The sequence below is a fragment of the Mobula birostris genome, chromosome 5 (assembly GCF_030028105.1).
Source record: "Mobula birostris isolate sMobBir1 chromosome 5, sMobBir1.hap1, whole genome shotgun sequence".
Classification (NCBI taxonomy): domain Eukaryota; kingdom Metazoa; phylum Chordata; class Chondrichthyes; order Myliobatiformes; family Myliobatidae; genus Mobula; species Mobula birostris.
Window position 1 is genome coordinate 30,249,309 of NC_092374.1, and position 25,404 is coordinate 30,274,712.

General features: G+C 40.7%; 1 protein-coding gene across 11 annotated transcripts in view; it reads right to left on the minus strand.

Annotated features, from left to right (window-relative positions):
* The window catches only part of LOC140197591 (sorbin and SH3 domain-containing protein 2-like), a 369,773-nt gene that overhangs the window by 277,871 nt on the left and 66,498 nt on the right, over positions 1 to 25,404 (minus strand). For 3 of the 11 annotated variants that reach the window (XM_072257763.1, XM_072257761.1, XM_072257759.1), the window contains exon 1: positions 4,834 to 5,376. The exons of 1 other annotated variant lie outside the window; for it this stretch is intronic. The gene's annotated coding sequence lies outside the window, so the exon portion shown is untranslated. Of the gene's footprint in view, positions 1 to 4,833; positions 5,377 to 5,403; positions 5,465 to 25,404 lie in introns of those variants that run through there. 7 more of the 11 variants (XM_072257766.1, XM_072257765.1, XM_072257762.1 and 4 more) reach the window with 5 other exon arrangements.

The window sequence follows — 25,404 nt, forward strand, 5'->3', positions numbered from 1 at the left end:
ACTCACTCAAGTCTCTCCTCTTTTGGCAAACCCATATTCCTGGAACAATCCAGGGGAAATTGTCTTCATTCCCCCTATGGAAAGTACATCCTTTCTGAGTCATGACAATGTTACGTACCCCGTAACTGGGTTGCCAAACCAGCAGAAATGGATCACTCAGTTGGAGTCTGGATTACTAGAACTAAGGAAGTTTTATTAAAGAAACAAGCAACACAGTAATCGAAAGGATAATAAATGCAACAGTTCAGCAATGATAAACACACATGTGCACAGAATTAAGATAACAGCATCAATCAAGCTCTATCATTGTCTAGGGGTAAATGACCAATTTCAAGGTGACACAAAGTTCAGTCCAATTTAGTTCAGTGTGCAGTAATCGTTGCCATGGCGATGGACAACGTGGGGGGAGGGAGAGAGAACGAGAACGACTGATCATTCAGAACGGCTTCCACTCACAGACCTGCGATATTGCTCACAAGCAGTTTTCGGGCGGGTCCTTTGTGATGTCACCTGAGGTCACCGACTGTGACCCCTCCTCCAGATGCAGTCGATCCTCTGCAGTGAACCCGGCACCCAAGCGAAGGTGGACACACACCAGGTTCCCGCTGATCGTACCTTTTCACCCTGTGCGTTTATGGCCCGGTACTTCCCACCAACTTGTGAGAGACGCACCGCTTCCAGGGTCTCGTTACCTTGGGTGTCGTGTGTGTCCTGCCTTAGCGAACCTGTCCCTTTTTATCCCCCTGCTGGAGTATCGCCTGTCAATCACTTCAAACAGTTCAGGGTTCAAAGGGGGAGCCGCTCCAGACAATACCCAGACTGATGGCTCCTTCATTAACATCTCCAAATGCTGCTTCATTGTTCCTTATCTCTCCCTCCCCTGAGGACAGGTGGCAGACCAACTGCTGATGCCACTGTTGCTAGCCCAAGCCAGCAAACATCTTAATTTATGTGTATTCTCGTCACAACAACCTAAACTGTGCACTATACTTGTGGGTGCAGTCCTGTATAATTGCTGCAAACAATCCTTACCGTTGTAGTCAAATCTTCTACTAAAGGCCAATTTACCATTTGCCTTCTGAATCACCTACTGTAACTTAACTGCACATTGGCTTTAAGTACATTCACACTCAGGTCCAGTGGTACATTAACACTAATTACTCACCATTTCAAAAATATTCCTTTTCAGTTACATACACCAGAATGGATGAGCTAGCAATTTCCCACAATATATTCCATCTGTCAATGTTTTACATATTCACTGTGTCCATTTCTCCTTAAAACCTCTTTACATCCTCCTCCCTGCACACAATCTTGCCTCATTTAGTCTCCCTTGAGTCTCCCCCGCCAAGAATAATGGTCTTCGGATGTCCCCAAGGCTTTGGCAACATTTATTCTTTTGCAAATACAAACATTGTTGTAATGCGTGCAGGAATGCCAGCCATCTGTATAAAGTCCAACTGAATAGTAAGTGGAATAAATAACTAATCTGTTTACTATTCGTAGTTTTGAGCAAGAAATATCTTGTGACACATTGAGAGAAATCTCCCTCTCACCTTCTCAGAACGTAATCACCATCAGTTGATTTCTGACAATTCCTTGGCTCATGAGAACAGATCTTCAGTCTTTTACAAGACATAACACCAATGCTGACAAGATGCTAAATTACCTTATGATTCAAATAGCTGAATCACCCAAATTTCACAACAATTGATCTGAAGACAGAGGTAGGTAAATAATTAATAGGGAAAGGGGTAAAGATTTACTGGGGTAGACAGGAATATGACAAAGTTCAAGTTATTAACAGATTAGCTATAAATGTTCCTGAATGACAGAGCGAGCTTGAGGAAACGAGTGGCCTACTCCTGCTTTAATACTTAGGTCCATCTGTTGGTGTGTAGGCAGCAGGCAAAAAGGTGAGTTCAGTCCTGAAGGGATGATCAAAAAATTTTCTCTTTTCTGGGACTTGAACCTGGTAACAAGGAACATAAGTATACCTGCATATCTTTAAATAAACATACAATGCCTTTGAAAGGGTAAAGCATTTGCTCGTGTTATGATGAAAGCACAACTTTTGTTCGAGAAAATGAGCACTGTCCTTTCTCTGTGGTTGGCTCAGTGGTGAGAGGTGGAGGAAATCAGGTGTTACTTTCACTTTGATGAAAATGCAAACCCTGTGCCATAATGTTAAAACAAAGAACAAACCAGTAAAGAGTTCCTCTTAACAAAGGAATGAGGACTTGTTTATGAGAACATATAACATTAAGAATGAGAGTCTCTTAATGGTAGAACAGTTTTAGTAGGAAACAACCAACTGATTTTCAGGAATTCCAGGTTTGATAACTAAAATTAATTATTTGAATTAGAATAAGAGATTTGATCACTCAGCTATTCAGAACATTCTGATGAAAGGTCATCAGCCTGAAATGTTAATTTAGATTCCATCTCCACAGATGCCATGTACCCAAGTACTTAATGCAAATTCTTCTTTATTTCCTTAAGAATGACTGGCAAACTTAAACTGAAGTGAATCTGGTCAAAAATCAATTAAATAAAAAAAGGTGATGGAAGGGCTTGTTGGAGTTCAACATCAAGCACAAGACATCACAGTAACATGGTCTTACAGAACATAAACTCGATCCACTAAGTCCATGCCCGCTTCAAACATTTATTTTTACCAGTTGCACTTTATTTTTCCTTTATTCCCATCAATTCACCTTCCACACTGGATTCCACCATGCACCAACGTACACAGGCCAACTAACCCTTCCAACTGGCATGCCTTGAGAGAATGGGACCAAACCAGAGCATCTGTGGTCGCACGGAAAACATGCAAACTCCACACAGATAGCATTGGTAGTCAGGACTGATCACTCAGCTTTACGGCTTCCATCATTCTACCTCATTTAGTTAGTCTTCCATAAAAATGAGCAAAATCTCTGCAAAGGTAAATCTATTGCTCCCAGAGAACCAAAAATACTTGCTCATAAGAGAAAAGGCCACAGCAAAACTGAACATTTAAGAACTATTTCTTATATACAAGGAAATTTTCCAATGAGTAAAGCATATTTCCATAGCTCGAAGCAAATTATTTATCAACAAGAAAACCACAACCAGTTTTCTTTCCTCTGTTGGCCACTGCCCTCTTTATTGTGATAGTCAAGCAACATTCCAAAGCATCAGTACTGGATGTCATATAATTTTGGAAATTTAACTATAAACTAGTGAACTAAACATTTACCTCCAAATCTCAGATACAAATTAACGAGACAATCATTTGAATTGGCATTAAACATCCAAAAATGAAAGGTCAGAGTAACACACATACAAAATGCTGGAGGAACTCAGCAAATCATGCAGCATCTATGGAGAGGAATAAACAGCCAACATTTCTGGCAGAGACCTTTCATCAGGACATTATGAAATTGAGCACATTACATAATAGAGGATAATGGTCTATCAACATAATTGTATGTGGCCTTTTGTCAGTATATTGTACTAATGGTAATGTGCAAAATTAATTCATTTATTCTTGATGAGAATCTGGACAACAAGCAGTTTAAACAGCTATAACTCAAAGCTGCAATTGTTTCTTTGTAAAAGTTAACTAAATATTTATTCTAGAGTAAGAAAGCAAATATCTTTTCCTGTCCGTCACCTTATGTACAAGACACTCCTGTGCCTAGTTCCATTTTATGAATATACAATCAATTTATCCAAGTTATCTTATATATTTATATTTATTTTGTTTTAATTATCGTGTTCTTTGTCTTATTGTCTTTTTTTTGCGTGCTGTAACGGATCCGGAGTAATAATTATTTCGTTTTCCTTTACACTTGTGTACTGGAAATGACATTAAACAATCTTGAATATCTTCACACATCTACTGGCTACAAGTTCCAACATCTCGGGCAACAACAAATAGTGGCATGCAGCGTTCGTGACAATTTTCCTTTGTCGCTGTACATTGCCTGCATCGAACAACGACTCAGCCCGAGCAGATCTGGGAATGATTCTAGTAGAAAGGTTAACTGAACAATTAATTACTTTCTGTCGGAGATTACATATTTTAAAATGGACTTTAGCCATTTAGTGAAGTTTGCAGTGAGAAATAAAACAAATTTTGAGTTTTAGTTGACTATTAATCAGGCGAAAACTGTCAAAGCCTTTTTTCGTGGCTTAGTGCAATATTGCTGGATGGAACGAATACTATTGTCTCTACATATACCACAGGTTCATCTCAGGCTATAGCAAACAGATGCACGAAACAAACACTGCAGCGATAATATCTATCAATTAGGAATGTCATCTTACGCAGTCAAAACAAAATGAAACATAGAATCGAGACATCGGTCTAAGTTCATAAAACACGGTCGTATGTTTCTTATGGTTTTAAATTTTTGATGAGGTTTCACCTTACTCGGGGCAAGGTTGTTAATGTACAGTTGAACGTCTCAGAGCTCCAAATGTTTGATTGGACGGTCAGTATTGTACATATATTTCGACAAAGTGCCCAGTACAAATTGTTCTTTGAGCTCCTTATCGTCGAGAAGCATTCAACGGATATGTGGTAGTTTCGGCATTGATCGACGTTCGAGACCCCCGAAAAGGTGACGGGGTTCATGAACTACAGATATCAATCGTATTAAAACATCCCAGATCAATGATAAATATCGAAGCATAAAGAGCGGCAGTTTTGTTATAGTAGATGTATTACTGCCAGGACAAATGTTTCCACGATCCGGGTGCTTCTGAGCTTAATTATGTAGAATTTCTCTTCCCTTCCCTCCCACCCACCATCGAGGAGCAAGACTCGTTGTAATTTCTCCTTACCTTGATGGAGAAGGAGCGACAGACCACCAGCCGGACCAGGTTTAATTCGAGGATCTCCACAGCTGATGTCCCAAGCGCGGCAGCCCGAGTGTGTGCAGCATGTGAACCAGAGAGGCTGCAGTCTGTGTGGAGCCCAGATAAATCACACACCTGCTTCTCTAGTGGAGTCTGTCCAAATAAAGCAGCAATGTACATAAAAAGTGTCAGAGCAAGGGCTACACCCTCCTACTTGGTCAGCACTCGTAGACAACAGTCATACTGTTAAGGTAACATTACAGCCAAACGCTCCGCTACCACACACAACACAGCCTGTGTTCCGTGATAAATGAATTGTTCCTTCGTATTACAGATTATTTCCTTCTTTCTCCCCAGATTTAGTTCAGAAGCACCAATCATCAGACTGATTTTTAAGCATTTGCTGGTATTGTGTAACACACGATTTCAAGACTTCTCAGCTCCCCTCCTCTATAGATGATTTTATTGCAGGAGAAAGAATATTATTCCAATGCATTCCCATAACCAAAATGGCTGCTCCCTTTCAGCAAAGCTGCAGAAATCCCATTGGTTTACCATTGGCTTTTTGTAACCATGACAACGAGCAACAGAGAGATTTGCGCTGCAGGCATGGCAGATCATGTGCTGGTAAGAGGGAAGAATAGAATAGTAGATCTTCTGTCTCTTTTATACGCGCACAAAAAAAAACTTTGTGAGGTTTATTCACGGTTTAAGCCAAGCTAAAATATTCACATCAGGAAGCTATTAATATGTGACAGTTCTGAAATCCCTCAGTCTCAAGACTGACTGAAATACTTTGCTGTTATTCATTATGCACACGGCTTTTAAAGCAATCGTGCCTTAGGGGTGACGTTGCATTGTAGTTTATTATTATATCATAGTATAGTTAAGGAAATTTTGCTCACTTTTTACGTTAAAAGTAATCTGTTTCAGGGAATTTTTTGAAGCTACCAAAATATTCTTTGACAAAACTGGTTAGAATTTACCCAAATATTTTAGCCAATTGTTCGAAAATTTTGCATACATGTGTCTCAGCTATAATTTCATAGAATTATTTTAACTGTTTATGGAACCAATGCAGGACGCTTTACTCTCTCACAGCCAACAAGGTAGATTGGTTGATTAGAGGGAAGGAGTCTTTCGCTAAACAAAGGCTTCCTCCCTATATTATGAGTTCGCTCAGGAATTAGTATTCGAACAATAGATGCACACGCCCGCCTCTTAAACAATTTTCATAGCAATGTCAATGGATTGTTATTGTAAAACTGCATAAGTCTTCCTCCCACGCTGTTCATATACCCTACTTTATACTGAATTTTAAAACGGGGTTACCCAATCTTGTTTAAGTAGTTGACAGAAATAAGATATCCAATTTTCAACTGCAGAAATTATGTAATTAATCTCCAAAGCTTTTTGGATCAAGGCCTAATTTTGTGTAATTTATAAATAATTATTGCTCAATTTGAAAAGTCTTTTTTACAAACTAATAAGTATCAAATATTTATTCACATCAAAAAGCTAGATTTCAATTTAGATGTTTATAGAATGCCCTATATACCACAACAAATTGAATTGGAATAGGAATCTTCTTGAGATTGGTTGACAAGTGATGACGTTTCAGGGACTAGGCTTGTGATACATTTCTTTTGGGTCACTGCCCATGTTGGGGTTGAAGGAAACAAGGTGGCAGACATTCTACTCCAGCAATCACTTAAAATTAATGATATAAATGTGATGCCTTTGCATAAAAGGAAGGTGAAAGCTAAAATTATGAAGTCTATTTGGTCACTGTGGCAACAAATTCGGGATAAGGAAATGAAAGACTGGCATTTATAAAAAAAATTCGAGGACCGTGGAACTCAACTGAGGGATTAGTATAAAAGTAGGGCAGAAGTTATACTTACACTTTTATGTCTTAGACATACTAGATTGAATAATTCCTTGTTCAGAATTAATATGCCAGACATTCCTTTTTAAGGATTATATTATTAGGTTAGATTAGATTATGAGGACATTCAGTCCTTGTTTATTATCATTTAGAATGGACAAGGAGTGGGCTTGTTAAGAAATGGTACAGCATATATTGTTTGAATGCAGTTGCTATGAGGTGCAAAGGTAACACCTAATTGCTAAATTGAGACCTTTGAGACAGACAGAGTTTAACATGGAAAAACATAGAAAACATACAGCACAATACAGGCCCTTGGGCCCACAAAGCTGTGCTGAACGTGTCCCTACCTTAGAACTACCTAGGCTTTACCCTTAGCCCTCTATTTTTCTAAGCTCCATGTAGCCATCCAGGAGTCTCTACTTCCAAGCCCCTTAAAATTATGCCCTCTCGTGTTGGCCATTTTAGCATAGAACATTTGTTAAGATATCACTGCCATTGTAATGTGTTTAAGTGTGTATTTCACTTTCTGAGAAACATTAGACTTTTGATATTATTTGAGTTTTTTTATTGGGTGGTGGGAATTTAGTGGGTGTACTTCCAGTCTCTTTGCTCCACACTCCAACTCAGTAAATGGTGGTAATGCACCTCATGTTGGTCAGCCAACCACCATTAAACTTTACAAGAAGAAGGAATAGAATGAACAGATACTTCACTGACATCCTCCGCAACATAATGTATATACTAAAGGAAACCTCTCCAAATATGTTTAAATTAATGCTTTACTAACAGTCAACTAGCTATTGCAGAAGTATTCTAGTTTTGGTGGACTAAAATATGAAATCCATTGAAAGCCAGGTTCAACCACTACTCTTTACTGAGCTTCAATATTCCTTAAAGTATGTTTGTGTTATTATCAATGCCAACATTTGGTGGCCAACTCAAGTGGAGACAGTGGGCTTCGTTCCTGGCCAACAGTATTCTGGGAGAAGGGTTCTCAATTCTCAAAAGGTTCCAAAATAAAATCCATAAGACTGACAAATTCAGAATAGCTGCTCTAGTTTTGATCTTGTTGCTTCTTCACTAGGCAGGGCACATGCATGGACGTCAGACACATTCAGAAGGAACACTCTTGGCTTCATAGTTGGTCAACAATTGCTATATACAAGGGTTGTATTTGTTGAGTGATTGAATTGTGGTTACACGTCAAGTCATTGCCAGCTGTGAGGAGCCATCTATTGTCAGCCTATTCCCCTTGGCTCGCGTAAAAATATTTTTCTCTTATACTCAATCCTTCATTGACTATTTCAATTTTACTTACAAGAGGAAATGTCGTAATAATTGCAGATCACAGGCTAAAGATTATATCCTTCTGCTTTCATTCTGTTAATTTTCACTTTAAATTCATGCTCCCTTTATCATTCAGTCAAACACTATGTATTGCTATATATTCCATCTAACTGAGCATTACCATGTACCTCAGTCAGGTCACTTCTCAGCTTTCTTTACCTCAAATTGTTCTAACCCAATTTCTCCAGTGTAGCATTGAAGCTGAAATCCCTCATTCAAGGAAGTAATCTAGTTACCTTAGCGGTACCCTCTCCTCTACAACTTTCATCAGGAGTGGTGATCAAAACTGGATCACAACTCAAGTTGTGGACTAGCCAGCATTTTATAAAGCTCCAGAAAACACCCTCAATATGAAGCCAGCATGGGATTTGTTTTATTAACCATTCTGCCAGCATGTCCTCATGCCTTCAAAGAATTGTGCACCGAGTGTATATACGTAGACTTTTATAAAGATATAAACAAAACCATTTGATGAAAGTTGATGGAACAGTTGATGGAAGAACATTGAAGATTACAGTGGAGACTGGAGAAGTTGGAGTCTGGAGGAACAAACGATCTGCTGATTACAGAATAGAGAAGGGTACAGGCTAGCACGGGAACAGGCCCTTTAGCCCACAACATCTCTGCTGACCATGAAACCAAATGAAGATAATTCCACCCCCTGCACACGATCCATATTCCTCCAGTTTGTACATGCTCATGTGCTTTTCTAAAATGCGTCTTAAACATTACCGTGTCTAATAATTTTACAAATTTCTGTTGGGTCTCCCCTCAGCCTTTGATGTTCCATAGAAAATAATCCAAGAAAATTCAAAAGGTAGATAATGTCCATTGATTCAGAGATAAATTTTTAAAGTAGGCCTGTTACTGTAATCTTTTTATTTTTTGTCTCTGTGTATGAAGTATGGTGGCTAAACATGTTACCTGCATAGAGGCCTGGGTTAATTAGAGAGAACTTGAGTTCAAATAATGCTATATTAATCTAAAAATGTTTCAAATGTCCTTTGGGGATATTTCATTCTGATTTAGCGTAATTAACCTGGGCAGTCTGTGAAATGATGTGCGTGCTTTGTTGTTTGCACAGGACTTCTCTGTGCCGCCATTGAAAGCACTCAAGCACCTTCAATCCATCTGCAACAGGCTGGATTTCCCAATGACCAACCATTTTAATTCCACTCCCCATTCCACTTTTATAATATCTTTTCAGATTTGCAAGTGGCCTGTACTACCTAGCAGGGAGGGTTTCAAGATTTGAAGAAGGTGCTTGCTCTGTCAAGATCATCAGGCAGGATTTCCCAGTGGCCACCCATTTTAATTCTACATCCCATTCCCATTCTGGGATGTCAGTACATGGGCTTCCCCCACTGTCATGATGACACCACTCTCAAATTGAATGAGTAACACCTCGTATTCTGCCAGGGTAGCCTTCAACGTGATGGCATGAACATTGATTTCTTTAACTTCTGGTAATCTTTCTTCCCTCCCTGTTTCCTCCTTTTCAATTCCCTATTCTGGCTTCCCTCGTACCACTTCTCTTCTTGTCATTTGTCTATCATTTCCTTCAGGTGCCCTCCTCCATCTCTTTCTTCCATGGTCCATTCCCCTCTGTGATCAGATTCTTTCTTCTTCAGCACTTTAACTTTTCCACCTATCACCTCCAACCTTTTCTCTTCGTTCCCCCTCCCCCACCCACCCGCCTTCCCCTTCACTTGGTCTCACCTATCACCTACCAGCTTGCACTCCTTCCCGTCTCCCACTCCACACCTTCTTATTCTAGTTTCTTCCCATCCTGATGAAGGGTCTTGGCCCGAAACGTCGACTATTTATTCATCTCCATTGATGCTGCCTGACACTACAGATAAAGATGCCATACAGTCAATCGTAGGGTTAAATAATTCCTCTTCCCCTCCTCTTCCATAGTAATACTGCAAATTCTTGCCAGTGTATTGCTATACAACACTGTGAAGAATAGGTTAAAAGTAAAATTATAAGACATTTTCCACAAATTTTCTACTTGGGCTGAGGTTGCCGCAGTTACAGTTTGCAATGCTGAAATTGCATTTAACTTAAAAACAGATTCACACTCAATGAACAGTATTACATGCTGTTTTGTAGTGTCAGCAGTATTAAGAGAACGTGGCGCAGAGTAGCCTGCTTACATACATTTGCAACTGTTTAGAATCGTGGTTGATTTTAGATGTAATAATAGCAGAACTATTGGTGCCATCTTGGTGAACCACTGACTCTCACAGACCCATACGCCTTTAATGGACTCCTTATGGGATTTACCTCAGCCAAAGATAAATGAAAAACCCCAACTGAATATTCTCTTTTTTTGACCATCAGCCATACTAAATCCTGCAGGAGGCAGGAGGTAACCTGGCTCTTAAATTGTGAGCTGAAATATATTTTCTTGAACATTTATATTGCACAACTTCCAATGATTTAACATTAAATCCATGCGAATTAATACAGCATCTCCACACTCACCTAAATGAATTCAATCTGGCTTCAATTTAGTAGAAGCTGTATCTGACAGTGAAACCATATTAATTGGATTGAAACCAAATTCAATATAAACCTTCAGCCGTTTGGAAATAGTTGTAGTTTCATTTTCACCTTTTCAGTCTTAGTTAAGCGCCATTTATTAGCACTAAGAACACAAGTATCATTCAGCTGTTGCGATTTATCTGCACAGGCATGTGAAAAATCCATACCAAATAGTGTGTTTAACTCACCAAAGAATGAAGCAGAGCCAACAGTATAATTCAAGATCAATCGTAAAATCACCCAGAGGAGGTAGAGGCCTCAGATGCATTATCTGCACAATACCAGTGCAATTTCAATTAGATTTGTTACCCAGTGTCATCGGGGACACATACCACCTGCTGATACTTTTAATACCCAGATAGAAGTACATTTTTCCAGGGAATTCCCAAGCCCAAGTAACATGAGAAGAGCCTGAATAACTATGGAAATCAGCCTCACCACCAGGGTCACAACTTCCCAAAACGGGTTCAGAATTTGGCCCCAACCAATTCGATACCATAAGAAGGACAGGGCTGAAATGCCTCTGGAACAATAGAAGGGCTAGTTACTGAAAGGATGTCAAGTCTACCAATCAGAGCTGTCTGGCTTTATTATGCACAAAATAAAATCTAGATTATTACAAATTGAAAACTGGACATGTTTATTGACCAGTCAACTGTGTGATAGTTGAAAGTGCTAAAGTTGAGGAGTAGACTGAGAAAGAGGCATTGATAACAGAATGGCCATGGAGGGCAATGTACAATGACGTGTATAATTGTAGAATTTTGGTTTGTAACACAAGAGTGAGACTTCAATGGAAGAACAAGGACCCTACTTCTTCCCACAAAATAGTTCTTATTGATTTTTGTGGCTTCTGGATTTTAAGACAGTTCATAAATACCGTAATGTATGAACAATTGTACTATGAGCAAGAGCAATATACCAAAATTATGTTTATTCACAGTACAAGTACAAAGTATTTATCAGGTTTAATAAATAGAGACATTCAAAAATGTCTGTTTGGCTAATTTTCTTCTTCTTGTTTTACAGCAGTTGGCACCCACCCTAATGCTGTTTGGTTAATACCTACTCCTGAATGCTGTTCCAGTATTTGCTTCAATTTCTTTTGTTTAACATCCATGCTCATAGAATATAAATTATAAATTGTATTTTTTAGCCTCTCAAACCACATTGTCTAGCACCAACAATCATTCCATGGTCAAAGTCACATAGATCATATTTCTTCCCAATCTGATGTTTGGGCTGAATGACAACTGAACCTCTTGACCATGTGTGAATGCACTTATGCATTAACTTGCTGCCACGTGATTGGCTGATAAGATATTTGCATTAATAAGAAAATGTACAGGTGGATGGAATAAATTTATTTATCTATTTGTTTATTTATTGAAACACAGCATGGAATAGGCCCTTCCAGTACTTCAGTGGCCACTGAGTGTATAATCCAATAGAAAAAGATGAGAAAAAGGCATTGTGAAAGGCATTGTGAATGATCTCATTTTGCAGAAAGTCATTTTTGATCAGTGAAATGTACATAAAGATTAGATGGTTTCTTACTATCTGACCTTGCTTGACTTGTGTTTAATATCGGCGGGAGGAGAGAGAGCAGCACGCCGCCCGTGTGCAGCCCTCCGGTGAAAAATGATATCGTATCCGTTAAATAGGGGCCGTGGACAATTCTGATTTGATGGAGACGGACATGAAAACACAGAGGAACATCTGGAGAAATTTCTGAAACACTTGTTCGCTGCTGTCGTTACTGCGCGGTCGGGAATCTTCTGGAGGAAAGGCCTCAAAGTCCCCAGTTTTGCCTGCTGTTGGCGACCGAGATTGAGGTCGAATCGTCCGGACAGAGATGGCGCTCAGTACTTGGTGTCGGAGAGCTGATTCGGAGGCTGGAAGTTTTTGGATGACTCAGAGACAGATTGTGGTCGGGCATGGCAGGGAGAGTTTTTCTTCCTTCTCCTGTCTGCATGAGATGTGGGACATTTGAGACACAGATGTCCCACATCTCACTTTTTACTGTGCTCATGGACTTCTTCATCAAGTTATGGTATTGTTGCACATTGTAACTATATGTTATAATTATGTGGTTTTGTCAGTTTTTTTCAGTCTTGGTCTGTCCTGTGTTTTGTGATATCACACCGGAGGAAATATTGTATCATTTCTTAATGCATGTATTACTAAATGACAATAAAAGAGGACTGCGTGTCTTCATAATCTAAATGCTGAAGTTTTTGTTCCTGTGGTTATGGTGATAATTTCTGGCAGTTTCATACATGAATCGAAGAGAAGTTTTAGCCAGATGCTACACCAACTCTTGAACCTCTGTGCTCCAGAATGCTCTGAAGTTGCCAGGAACCATAAGCATTCATTCTAGGATAGCTGGTTTGCTATTTCTGTCTGTATTGAGTTAATGCATTGGGAATCTGGGAAATTCTTGTTTCTGGCTTCCTTGAGGAAGTTGCGGAAGGAAGTCCTTCTGGCATTGGCATCACAAAAGAGGAAATGAATTTCCTGTGAAAGCTAATCGTCTGATGCCTTGCGTCTCTTGTTATAATTAACTTTCCAGACCTAAACAACTCCATTGACTCCAAAATAAATTCTCTCAAGTCTCACCACCATTTCCCCCTGCTGTAATTGGTTTGATAGACTTAAACAATGGAATAATTTAAAAATTTTGCCTCTGGAAGGCTTTGGAACTATTATCCAACTTGCTTTTTATGGCACAAGAGACCATTCAGCCCATCAGGTTTATGGCAGCTCCCAGCAAACAATCCCCTTTCTTCCTCATTTCTGTGTAATCTATACTCTCCCACTTGACTCTCAAATCCCCTTTGACACATTTTGATATTTATCAAGTGTAGGGGTAGCTTTACAATTCAGCATATCTCTGGGATGTTGGGGGAAACCAGTGCACCTAGGGGAAACCCATACATTCATAGGGGGAAAATTAAACTCCACCCAGCCTGTACACAAAGACATGATTAAACTGGAATAGCTACTTGCAGCTGTATTACCTATGGAATCAGAGAGCAGAAACCATTGCTGAGTTGTGGTCTTGAAACCAGATTAACTTCCAGTCCTTAAACAACGTAAGTAATAGAAAACATCTGAATTTTAAAATTGCCATTTTAAAGAAGGATGTACTGTTCTGGAGTGATGGATCTGAATTTCACATGCAAGTTTAAAAAGTCAGAGTTATACAATACACCCAGAATTCAAGTAAATATGCCTCCATGCATAGAATTGATGAGAGAGTGACAGGTTTTAACGAAGTCCCTAATGGCAGGCTGATCAAGAAGATTAATGCACATAGAATCCATAGTGACTTGGTTGAATGATGGATTCAAGATTGGCTTGCCTATAGAAAAAAACGGGTAGAGGTAGAATGGTGTTATTTTGGTTGGAGATTTGTGACCAGTGGCATTCCACAGCGCTTGGTGCTGGAAACTCCTGCTTAGGATACACATAAATGATCTGGACAAAAATGTAGGTAGGCTGATTAGTACGTTTACAGATGAAACAAAAATTGACCAAGTTGTGGTAGTGAGGAAAGTAGTCAAGTGATTCAGAAGGCTAGAGATCAGTTGGACACAAGAGCAGAGGTTAATTATAAGAGAAAAGTATTCTGTAAGCGGCAGGACCCCTAAGTGCATTAATATACAGAGTGATCTTAGAGTGCAAGTACATAGCTTCCTGATAGTGGCAACACCGCTTCTACAGATGCACATTGGAGAGTATCCTAACTGATTGCAGCACAGCCTAGTATGGAAACACCAATGCTCAGGAACTGATAAGGCTACAAACAGTGGTGGATACAGCCCCATCCATCACTGGCAAAGCCTTCCCCACTAGTTAGCACACTTACATGGAGTGCTGCCAAAAATAAAGCAGCGCCCATTATCAAAGGCCCCACCATTCAAGACATGCCTCTTCTTGATGCTATCATCAGGTAGGAAGCATAGAAGCCTTAGGGCCCACACCACCAGGTTCAGGAACAGTAGTAAACCGACAACCACCAGGCTCCCAAACCAATGTGGACAGCTTCAATCACCACTACTCTGAACAGATTCCACGACCTACAGACTCACTTTCAAGACTCATTGCAACACCTGTTCTCAATATGATTCTTTTTATTTGCACAGCTTGTCTTCTTTTGCAAATTGGTTTTCAGTCTTTGTCTATTTATATATAGTTTTTCATAAATTATATTGCATTTCTTCTGGTTTTCCCTGTAGATGCTGGCAAGAAAATGAATCTCAAGGTAGTAAGTACTGTAAACGGTAACATACACGTACTTTGTTAATAAATTTACTTTGAACTTGAACACAAATAGATAGAGTTTAAAGGCTTACAACATATTGGTCAGGCTGTTGAGTATGAAAGTCAGAAAGTCATGTGGCATCAATAAAAAACACTGGTTAGGCCTCATTTGTCGTTGTTTATCGTTCTGCTCACTGCATTACAGGACAGATGTGGAGGCACTGAAGAGGGTTCAGAAGAACGTTGTTGTGTCAGAGGCTGAGGAGCAATCTGACAGAGTATATAAAATTGTGAGAGGTATAGATGGGGGAGAACGAGTCTTTTTACCAGGAAAGAAATGTCAAATATTAGATGGTATAGCTTCATGCCAGAGGGGGGAGGCAAGTTTTTCTTCTCCATAGACAGGGTGGTAGTGCTAGGGTATGTGGTGAAAGCAAATAAGATAGGCAATGTTTAAGAGGCATCTGAACAGCAGGAAGTTGAGAGATATAAGCTATATACAGTCTGATGTACAGTTTAAATTGGCACCATAGTCAGCATAGACACCATGGGCTGGAGGGCCTGTCCGTCATGCTTTCTGGTCTATGTTCTATAAAGGACCAAATTAGCTGTTAAAGAAATGGCATATTAAACTAGAATTACACCAGCTAAGTTTGCAGAGGCAAAGACTTCCCTCTGCATTCTCAGTCCTGATTCAGGATCGTGGCCTGAAGTTAACTGCAATTTTGCCTCCACAGAAGCTGATTTTACCTGCTGAGTTCTTTCAGGAGATTGTTCTTCTTTTCCTCCAGACTTTCTCCATCTACAGTACCTTGCATCTTTAGTGTATGTATATTACATGTACATACACTGTTGGGGGTTTTCCAACCACTTTCATTCAATGTCCCTTAAATCTTAACCCCTTTCCTAATCACTGAGGGTGATTTACAGATACAGTGGATGTTATTCTACACAAGTCATGGTTCTAATCTTCATCAGATCTCTTCCCAAACTCGACTGTTCCTACATGGAGTTTGACTGTACATTTCTCCAGTCTTTCCGCAAAACTAAAATTAAACTTTCCTGAGCAACACACACACAAAATGCTGGAGGAACTCAGCAGGCCAGGCAGCACCTATGGAAAAGTGTACTGTCGATGTTTCGGGCCGAGACCCTTCAGCAGGTCCTGAACGTCGACTATTTACTCTTTTCCATAGATGCTGCCTGGCCTGCTGAGTTCCTCCAGCATTTTGTGTGTGTTACTTGTGTAACGCCCTGGGAAAGGTTTCACTGCTGATGTAATGGTTTCTCTGTAGCCACAGTGTTTGTGTTATGACAAGTGATAATGGGGCTTTGGAATGTGCGTTGGCCAATGAAGGGAGTGTTTTTTTCCTTCTTGTGTGCCTGAGAGGAGGTATTCGCAGTCTTTTGTCGGCGAGAGAAGAAGAGAGAAGACGGGAGAGGAGAGAGTTCACAGACCACAGGAGAGAATGGTCCACGAGTCAATGATGTTCGGAGGAAATCGATGGGGACTAATGGACGGAAAGCCATGAGCTCCAACGTGCCTATTAGACTGTTTCATTAAGATGGGCCCTTTTTCTTTTTGTTTTCCTTACTAACCCTATAGTCAAATTAAGAAGTATAAAGCTCAATTGTTTAATTGCATATGGTGTACTGCCTGATATTTCATGGTGCTGATTAGTAACAGGGTAACACATCATGCAGCATCCACACAAATGAGATTTCACACGTTTGGCAGGGCCAGAGGCTGTCTTCCCTAGACTAACGCCGCCAGCCGAACCTGAGGGTTACACTCGGATTTCTGGTATCTGCAGATTTTCTCTTGTTTTTTTAAACTTCCCTGAATCATTTTGGTTAAATCTTTGTTTGCACCCTCTCCAAAGCCTCAAAGCTTCCTTCTGATAGAAATGCAGGAGGACCATTAAGGAAATGTGTGACTGAGGAAAGTGGACTGTGAGATAATTTTGGATTGCCCAGCCCTTAAGAAGCACAGTTTTGTGGTTTCATGACTATATTATGTGATCACAATTGGTATTCATCAAATCCTTACTGAAAATGAATCAATATGGATAACTGATAGAAAGCTAATTTGGCTGAATTATGGCTCAATTAATCAGCTAAGAAAAGACCTGTTCTATTTGGAAATGTCCAACAAGCTAGTAATAGCAAACATGAAACTAAAAGTAGTAAAAAAACATTCAGTTCATAAATATCCTTAGAAAAGGAAATCTATCTTCCTAACTAGGCAAATTGTGGCTTTAGACTCCCCCCACCTCACCCCGAACATTGTGGTTGATCTTACTTGATTCTGAAATAGCTCAAAACGTCACTCCTTTGTACAAACTGCTCAAAACATAATCACTACAAGGACAGCGCCACATTTTCAAGGGCGATTAATGAAGGGCATTTTTCCCTTGGCTTGTTTGCATTCTCTGCATGCCATGAATGAACATATATTTAGAAAAACAAGCAAAGCACTAGAGAGACAAACTGTGAAAAATTTACAGATAAAATCATAAAATACAAACATGCAGAGCCCAAACGGGTTCTTTCAGTCCACTTAGTGCCTATCTACTCCAATCCTATTTGCCTATGTTAGGCATATATTTCTCTAGGTCTTTCCTATCTAAGAAAATACTTGTCCAAACCCCTTTTAAGTATTGTAATTATATATATATATATAGTTGTATCTTTGCACTACTTACTTCATTTAATTTATAGTTTTTTCATCATGTATTGCACTGTGCTGCTGCCACAAAACATGACATGTGCCAGTGATATTAAACCTGATTTTGATTCTGCCTCCACTATCTCCTCTGGCAACTCATTCTAGGCATTCACCTCCCTCTATGTGGAAAAATGTAGCCCTCAGGTCTTCTTTGAGCTTTTCCCATCTCATCTTAAACTGTATAGTGTATTTCTACAATATCTGACGCAGTGGTACTACTTGCCTGAAAGGTCTCATGTGTAAACTGTTTCATTTTCACCATTGCATGATGAGCCACCAGCACTGTGTGAATAGAGGGAGTTGGCTCACTAAGAGGGAGACAGGAACGGCTGACCCAGGGGTGTTTAGAGGCTTGGATGGGGGAGTGGGAGGTTTGTTACTGTGCTGAAGGAAATTTCTTCCTGATTACTGCATTTCCATTTGATTCCCCACACCCAGACCCAGGTAAAAGGTACAAATAAAAGACATGCCTATTACAGCTATCTTGCTCTAGTTTGAAAAGGGAACTGATCACACAACACCTAGAAGACACATAAGCAAAGACAACAAATGATGCAGGCAAACACGAGGAAATCTGCAGATGCTGGAATTTCAAGCAACACACATAAAAGTTGCTGCTGAACGCAGCAGGCCAGGCAGCATCTCCAGGAAGAGGTACAGTCGACATTTCGGGCCGAGACCCTTCATCAGGCCACATGGTGCCAGTTACATTCAAGGCACCATAATAAAACAGGTAAAAGAAACTTATCTGCACTTACCTTTATCTGCACCTTAACTGCCTCATTACAATTTCACCCATTCAAGTTCCACCATCTCCTTCCTCCACCTTCTCTACTACCTAACGCCATATTGTTTTTCCCTGTAATCATTTGTTGCCCAGTAGCCACTCTCTCATTTGCCAAAAAAATATAGGAAATGCTGGAAACATTCAGCAGGTCTTCTTCAGAACTGGGAGTGAGTGTCTCAGAGCAGAAATATTAACTGTTACTCGTTCAATAGATACTGCCTGACCTTCTGCGTGTTTCCAACATTTTCTGTTTTTATGTCAAAACAAAGGGTGGCTACTGGGCAATAAAGGCATACAACATGGCGTATGGCTCCACTTTAGCCATGCACACAGGCTTTATTATGTGAAATAAAATGATTTGCCAAATCTGAATTGGCAGGTTATTGGCGCACTTACAATGTATTTTCAGACTTACAAAAGCCAAGTACGACTCAGCAGAGAGGGTTTTAAGATTTCCGATAGTTTGCTATAAACTGTGCAACCTTGACCAGCCATTCCAACACATTACACAAAGTACAGCAAACAATATATAAAGTTTTGCCATATTGAATACAGTAGGAAACTAATCATCCAATATCCATCCTCTTACCCTACAATGTGCCTCTACCCATCCTGGTGCTCTGGTGAATTGCTATCAATGGCCTGTGGCACTAGTCAAGCTGCCCTGGCTTCGGTCAACACCTCTTCAGCAGTATTGGGAGCTTCAATCTTTGTTTGTGCATTCCTTGTACTTATAGTCTTAAATTATTTTATTCTGAATGTCAGAGCTCTGGCTGACTTACTTCCATGATCATTAGCCATGAGTGAGGTGCTAGTAGAATGGAAGGTAGCAAATTTTAAAAGGGCAGCAAAGAAAAACCTGCTAAGTATAGACAGTAAGTCTAACATCTGTGGTATACTTCATTCGTTTGTTATATGCCGTGTCATATGACGTGAGCAATCATGTCTTTCCATGACCATGATTGTACTTGGCAATGCAGTACACAAGTTACTGGAAAGGATACTGAGAGATACAATATACATACATCTGGTAAGGTAGGGGCCAATTAATCAGCATGGCTTTGTGTCTGGGAGATCATTCTTAGAAACTTGATTGACATTTTTGATGATGTGACCAGAAAGTTGATCAGGGCAAGCCAGTAGACATGATTATATTGACCTGTAAGGCCTTTGATAAGGTTCTACATGGTTGGCTGATCCAGAAAACTCTATAATTGGACACACAATTGGCTTGATGGCAGAAAACAGAGGATGATGGTGCAACACACAGAAAATGCTGAAGGAGCTCAGCAGGCCAGGCAGCATACATGAAATAGAGTACAGTTGACGTTTTGGGCCAAGACCCTTCAACAGAACTAGAGAAAAAAAATCTGAAGAGTAGGTTTAAAAGGTGTGGGGTGGGGAGGGAGAAACACAAGGTGATAGGTGAAACCGGAAGGGAGAGTTGTGAATTAAAGAGCTGGAAAGTTGATTGGTGAAAACGATACAGGGCTGAAGAAGGGGGAATCTGATAGGGGAAGACAGAAGGCCATGGAAGAAAGAAAAGGGGGAGGAGCACCAGAGGGAGGCAATGGCAGGCAAGGAGATGAGGTGAGAGAGGGAAAAGTAGATGGAGAATGATAAACTGGGGGGGTCGTTACCAAAGGTTCGAGAAATCAATGTTCATGCCATCATGTTGGAGGCTACCCAAACCAATCAACTTCACAGCTCTTTATTTCACCCCTCCCCCTCCCAGTTTCACCTATCACCTTGTGTTTCTTCCTCCCCTCCCCCACCTTTTAAATCTATTCATCTTTTTTTTCTCCGGTCCTGCTGAAGGGTCTCAGCCCAAAATGTCGACTGTACTCATTTCCATAGATGCTGCCTGGCCTGCTGAGTTCCTCCAGCATTTTGTGCGTGTTGCTTGGATTTCCGATGTCTGCAGACTTTCTCTTGTTTGTGAGGAAGACGACGGAAGGTGTTGTTTCTCAGACTGGAGTGCACGATTAGTGGTGGTCCTCAGTGTTCCTTATTATTTATATCAATGATTTGGCTAGGAAAGTACAGGAATGGTTATTTAGATTATAGTTGACACTAAAATAGGTACCATAGAAGACAATAAAGGAGGTATTCATAAATTACAGGGGAATCTTGATTAGCTGGGAAGGTGGGCAGTGGAATGGCAAATGGAGTTGAATTTGCATAAGTGTGGGGCTTTGTGCTTAGGAAAGACACATCTAGGAAGTACTTTCATAGTGAATGGAAGTGTTTTACAACAAAGGGACCCTGGAATACAATTATATGGTTCACTTGAGGTGGAGTCACAAGGTGGTGAAGGCTTTTGGCATGTTGGCCTTCACAGGTTAGAGCATTAAATGAAAAAACTGAGAGCTTAAGGTAAAGTTGTACAGGACACTTGTGAGGCCACACTGTGTTTAATACTGTGTTTAGTTTTGGTCGTCCTGCTTTAGGAAAGATGTTATTAAACTGGAAAGAGTACAGAAAGGATTTACAAGGATGCTGGCAGGACTTGATAGACTGAGTTATAGGGAAAGATTGGACAGGCTAGGACTTTACTCCTTAGAAAGTAGGAGACTAAGAGGAGACCTTATAGAGGTGTATAAAGTCGCGAAGGGCATGGATAGGGTCTTCTACCACCACCCCACTCCCATCCAGAGCAAGAACTAGAAGGCATAAGTTTAGGGCAGGGGGGCCCAACCTTTTTTATGCCATGGACCCCTACCATTAGCCAAGGGGTCCAAGGACCCCAGGTCAAGGACCCCTGGTTTACAGTGACAGGGAAAATTTTAATAAGAGCAAGGGGAAACTTTATTCTATGCACAGAGGGTGGTGTCTATATGGAATCAGCTGCCAGAAATACGTAAATAACAATTTTTAAAGGACACTTGGATACTTCTTATGAGTTTAGAAGCCAAATGGTGGTAAATAGAACAAGTATGAATGTGACATCTTGGTCAGCATAGACCAGTTGAGCTCACTCTATTAAAAGATAAATGATGAAAATCTAGCTTTTCTAGAGAGTCTTTCCTGGTCTTGGGATATCCCACATGATTTAGTGTCAATTTGAAAGATTTGTGGGGTACGAAATATTGCAGTAAATCAGACATATCAAGCTCTGATGTCTGGTAAAGACCAGAAGTATTTGTTTTTGGTATTAGTTGAGGGATAAATAATGACCAGGACACAAAGCAATAAATTAGTAACATTGACGAGGTTAGTTTCATATTTTTGTCACAACTTCCTTTTGCGTAAATTATATTGTAAACAGGATACATTTTAATTTTCCAGTTCTTTTTAGTAAATTGTTAAAACAAGCCGGGGAGAAGATGGAGCTTTAGCTGAAATTCTGTTTGGTGGTGAGGACTTGAATAATTGAGTGGGTGCGCTTGGAATTTGTACTGCTGCTCATCTTACTGTATAATTTGGCGTACATTACTTAAAAGAGTACTGACACTCTTATACAAGTTGACAATTTCTGGGGAGAAGTCCAAAATATTTGTAAATATCGCAATCAATGCGAGTTCAGTCAGTCAGAACAGTCCCTATTCCTATTTCATCTACAATAACTTTATCTGCCACCCAATGCTGCTAATTATGGGTGAATATTCCAGATGAAAGATCTTGGCTCAAGTCATCAATTATTTATTCCACTCCACAGACCCTGCTTGCCCTACTGAGTTCCTCCAGGATGCTGTGATATTGCTCTACTAAATAAGTTCATCATGCTAGTCAGGGCAGGAATAGGATGGTAGTACAGATGAATAAATGGCTGAGGAACTGGTGCAGGGGGCAGGGTTTAATATTTCTGGATCACTGGGATCTCTTCTGGGTAAGGCATGACCTGCACAAAAGGGACGGGTTGCACCTTAATAAGCGGGGCACCAGCATTCTGGCAGGCAGGTTTGCCTCTGCAACACGGGTGTGTTTAAACTAAGTAGTGAGGGGGAGGGGGGGAGGGGACAATCTGGAAACATAAGGATGGAGATAAAGGGAAAGTGAGAATAAGAAAAGTTAAGAATGACAGCAGAATCAACAGAGCAGAAAGCTCAAGAAGGGATCGTACAGTATGGCCAAGTGATATAAGAATTGATATGGGAGGTGAGGGGAGTAATGAATTAAAAGTATTGTATATGGATGCACGGAGTATAAGAAATAAAGTAGACGGGCTTGAGGCACAGTTGGAAATTGGTCAGTGTGATGCTGTGGGAATAACAGAGACATGGCTTCAAGTGGACAGGCCTGGGAAATGAATATTCAAGGATATATGTCCTATCAAAAGGACAGACTGATGGGCAGAGGGAGTGGGGCGGCTCTGTTGGTGAGGAATGATATTCAGTCCCTTGCGAGGGGGGACATAGAATCAGGAGACGTAGAGTCAGTATGAATAGAACTGAGAAATTCTAAGGGTAGAAAGACCCTAATGGGAGTTATCTACAGGCCCCCAAACAGTAGTCTGGATATAGGGTGTAAGTTGAATCAAGAGTTAAAATTGGCATGTCGCAAAGGTAATGCTACAGTTGTTATGGGGGGCTTCAATATGCAGGTAGACTGGAGGAATCAGGTTGGTACTGGACCCCAAGAAAGGGAGTTTGCGGAGTCCCTCCGAGATGGATTCTTAGAACAGCTTGTACTGGAGCCTACCAGAGAGAATGCAATTCTAGATTTAGTGCTGTGCAATGAACCGGATTTGATCAGGGACTTTGAGGTAAAGGAGCCATTAGGAGGTAGTGACCATAATATGATAAGTTTTAATCTACAATTTGAGAGGGAGAAGGGAAACTCGGAAGTGTCAGTATTACAGTTGAACAAAGGGAACTATGGTGCTATGAGGGAGGAGCTGGCCAAATTTCAATGGAACAATACCCTAGCAGGGATGACAGTGGAACAGCAATGGCAAATGTTTCTGGGAATAATGCGGAAGGTGCAGGATCAGTTCATTCCAAAGAGGAAGAAAGATCCTAAGGGAAGTAAGGGGAGGCCGTGGCTGACAACGGAAGTAAAGGACAGTATAAAAATAAAAGAGAAGAAGTATAACATAGCAAAGATGAGTGGGAAGCCGGAGGACTGGGAAACTTTTAAAGAGCAACAGAAGGTAACTAAAAAGGCAATACGCAGAGAAAAAATGAGGTATGAAGGTAAACTAGCCAAGAATATAAAGGAGGATAGTAAAAGCTTCTTTAGGTATGTGAAAAGGAAAAAAATAGTTAAGACCAAAATTGGGCCCTTGAAGAAAGAAGCGGGTGAATTTATTATGGGAAACAAGGAAATGGCAGATGAGTTGAACAGGTACTTTGGATCTGTCTTCACTAGGGAAGACACAAACAATCTCCCAGATGTAATAGTGGCCAAAGGACTTAGGGTAATGGATAAATTGAAGGAAATTTATATTAGGCAGGAAATGGTGTTGGATAGGCTGTTGGGTCTGAAGGCTGATAAGTCCCCGGGACCTGATAGTCTGCATCCCAGGGTACTTAAGGAGGTGGCTTTAAAAATCGTGGACGCATTGGTAATCATTTTCCAATGTTCTATAGATTCAGGATCAGTTCCTGTGGATTGGAGGGTGGCTAATGTTGTCCCTCTCTTCAAGAAGGGAGGAAGAGAGAAAAACGGGAATTATAGACCAGTTAGCCTGACGTCGCTGATGGGAAAGATGCCGGAGTGAATTATAAAAGATGAAATTACGACACATCTGGATGGTAGTAACAGGATTGGTCTGAGTTGGCATGGATTTACGAAGGGGAAATTGTGCTTGACTAATCTTCTGAAATTTTTTGAGGATGTAACTATGAAAATGGACAAGGGAGAGCCAGTGGATGTGGTGTACCTGGACTTTCAGAAAGCCTTTGATAAAGTCCCACATAGGAGATTACTGGGCAAAATTAGGGCACATGGTATTGGGGGCAGAGTACTGACATGGATTGAAAATTGGCTGGCTGACAGAAAACAAGGAGTAGCGATTAACGGGTCCCTTTCGGAATGGCAGGCGGTGACCAGTGGGGTACCGCAGGGTTCAGAGCCGGGACCGCAGCTGTTTATGATATATATTAATGATTTAGATGAGGGAATTAAAAGTAACATTAGCAAATTTGCAGATGACACAAAGCTGGGTAGCAGTGTGAAATATGAGGAGGATATTATGAGAATGCAGGGTGACTTGGACAGGCTGGGTGATTGGGCAGATGCATGGCAGATGCAGTTTAATGTGGATAAACGTGACGTTATCCACTTTGGTGGTAAGAACAGGAAGGCAGATTATTATCTAAATGGAGTCGAGGTAGGAAAAGGGGGAGCACAACGAGATCTAGGTGTTCTTGTACATCAGTCACTGAAAACAAGCATGCAAGTACAGCAGGCAGTGAAGAAAGCTAATGGCATGCTGGCCTTCATAACAAGGGGAATAGAGTATAAGAGCAAAGAGGTCCTTCTGCAGCTATACAGGGCCCAAGTGAGACCACACCTGGAGTACTGTGTGCAGTTTTGGTCTCCAAATTTGAGGAAGGACATTCTTGCTATTGAGGGAGTGCAGCGTAGGTTAATTCCCGGGATGGCGGGACTGTCATATGTCGAAAGATTGGAGTGACTGGGCTTGTATACTCTGGAATTTAGAAGGCTGAGAGGGGATCTTATTGAAACATATAAGATTATTAAGGGATTGGACACGCTACAGGCAGGAAGCATGTTCCCGCTGATGGGTGAGTCCAGAACCAGAGGCCACAGTTTAAGAATTAGGGGTAGGCCATTTAGAGTTGAGGAAAAACTTTTTCACCCAGAGAGTAGTGGATATATGGAATGTTCTGCCCCAGAAGGCTGTGGAGGCAAGGTCTCTGGATGCTTTCAAAAGAGAGATGGATAGAGCTCTTAAAGATAGCGGAATCAAAGGTTATGGGGATAGGGCAGGAACTGGATACTGATAGTGGATGATCAACCATGATCACAGTGAATGGCGGTGCTGGCTCAAAGGGCCGAATGGCCTACTCCTGCACCTAT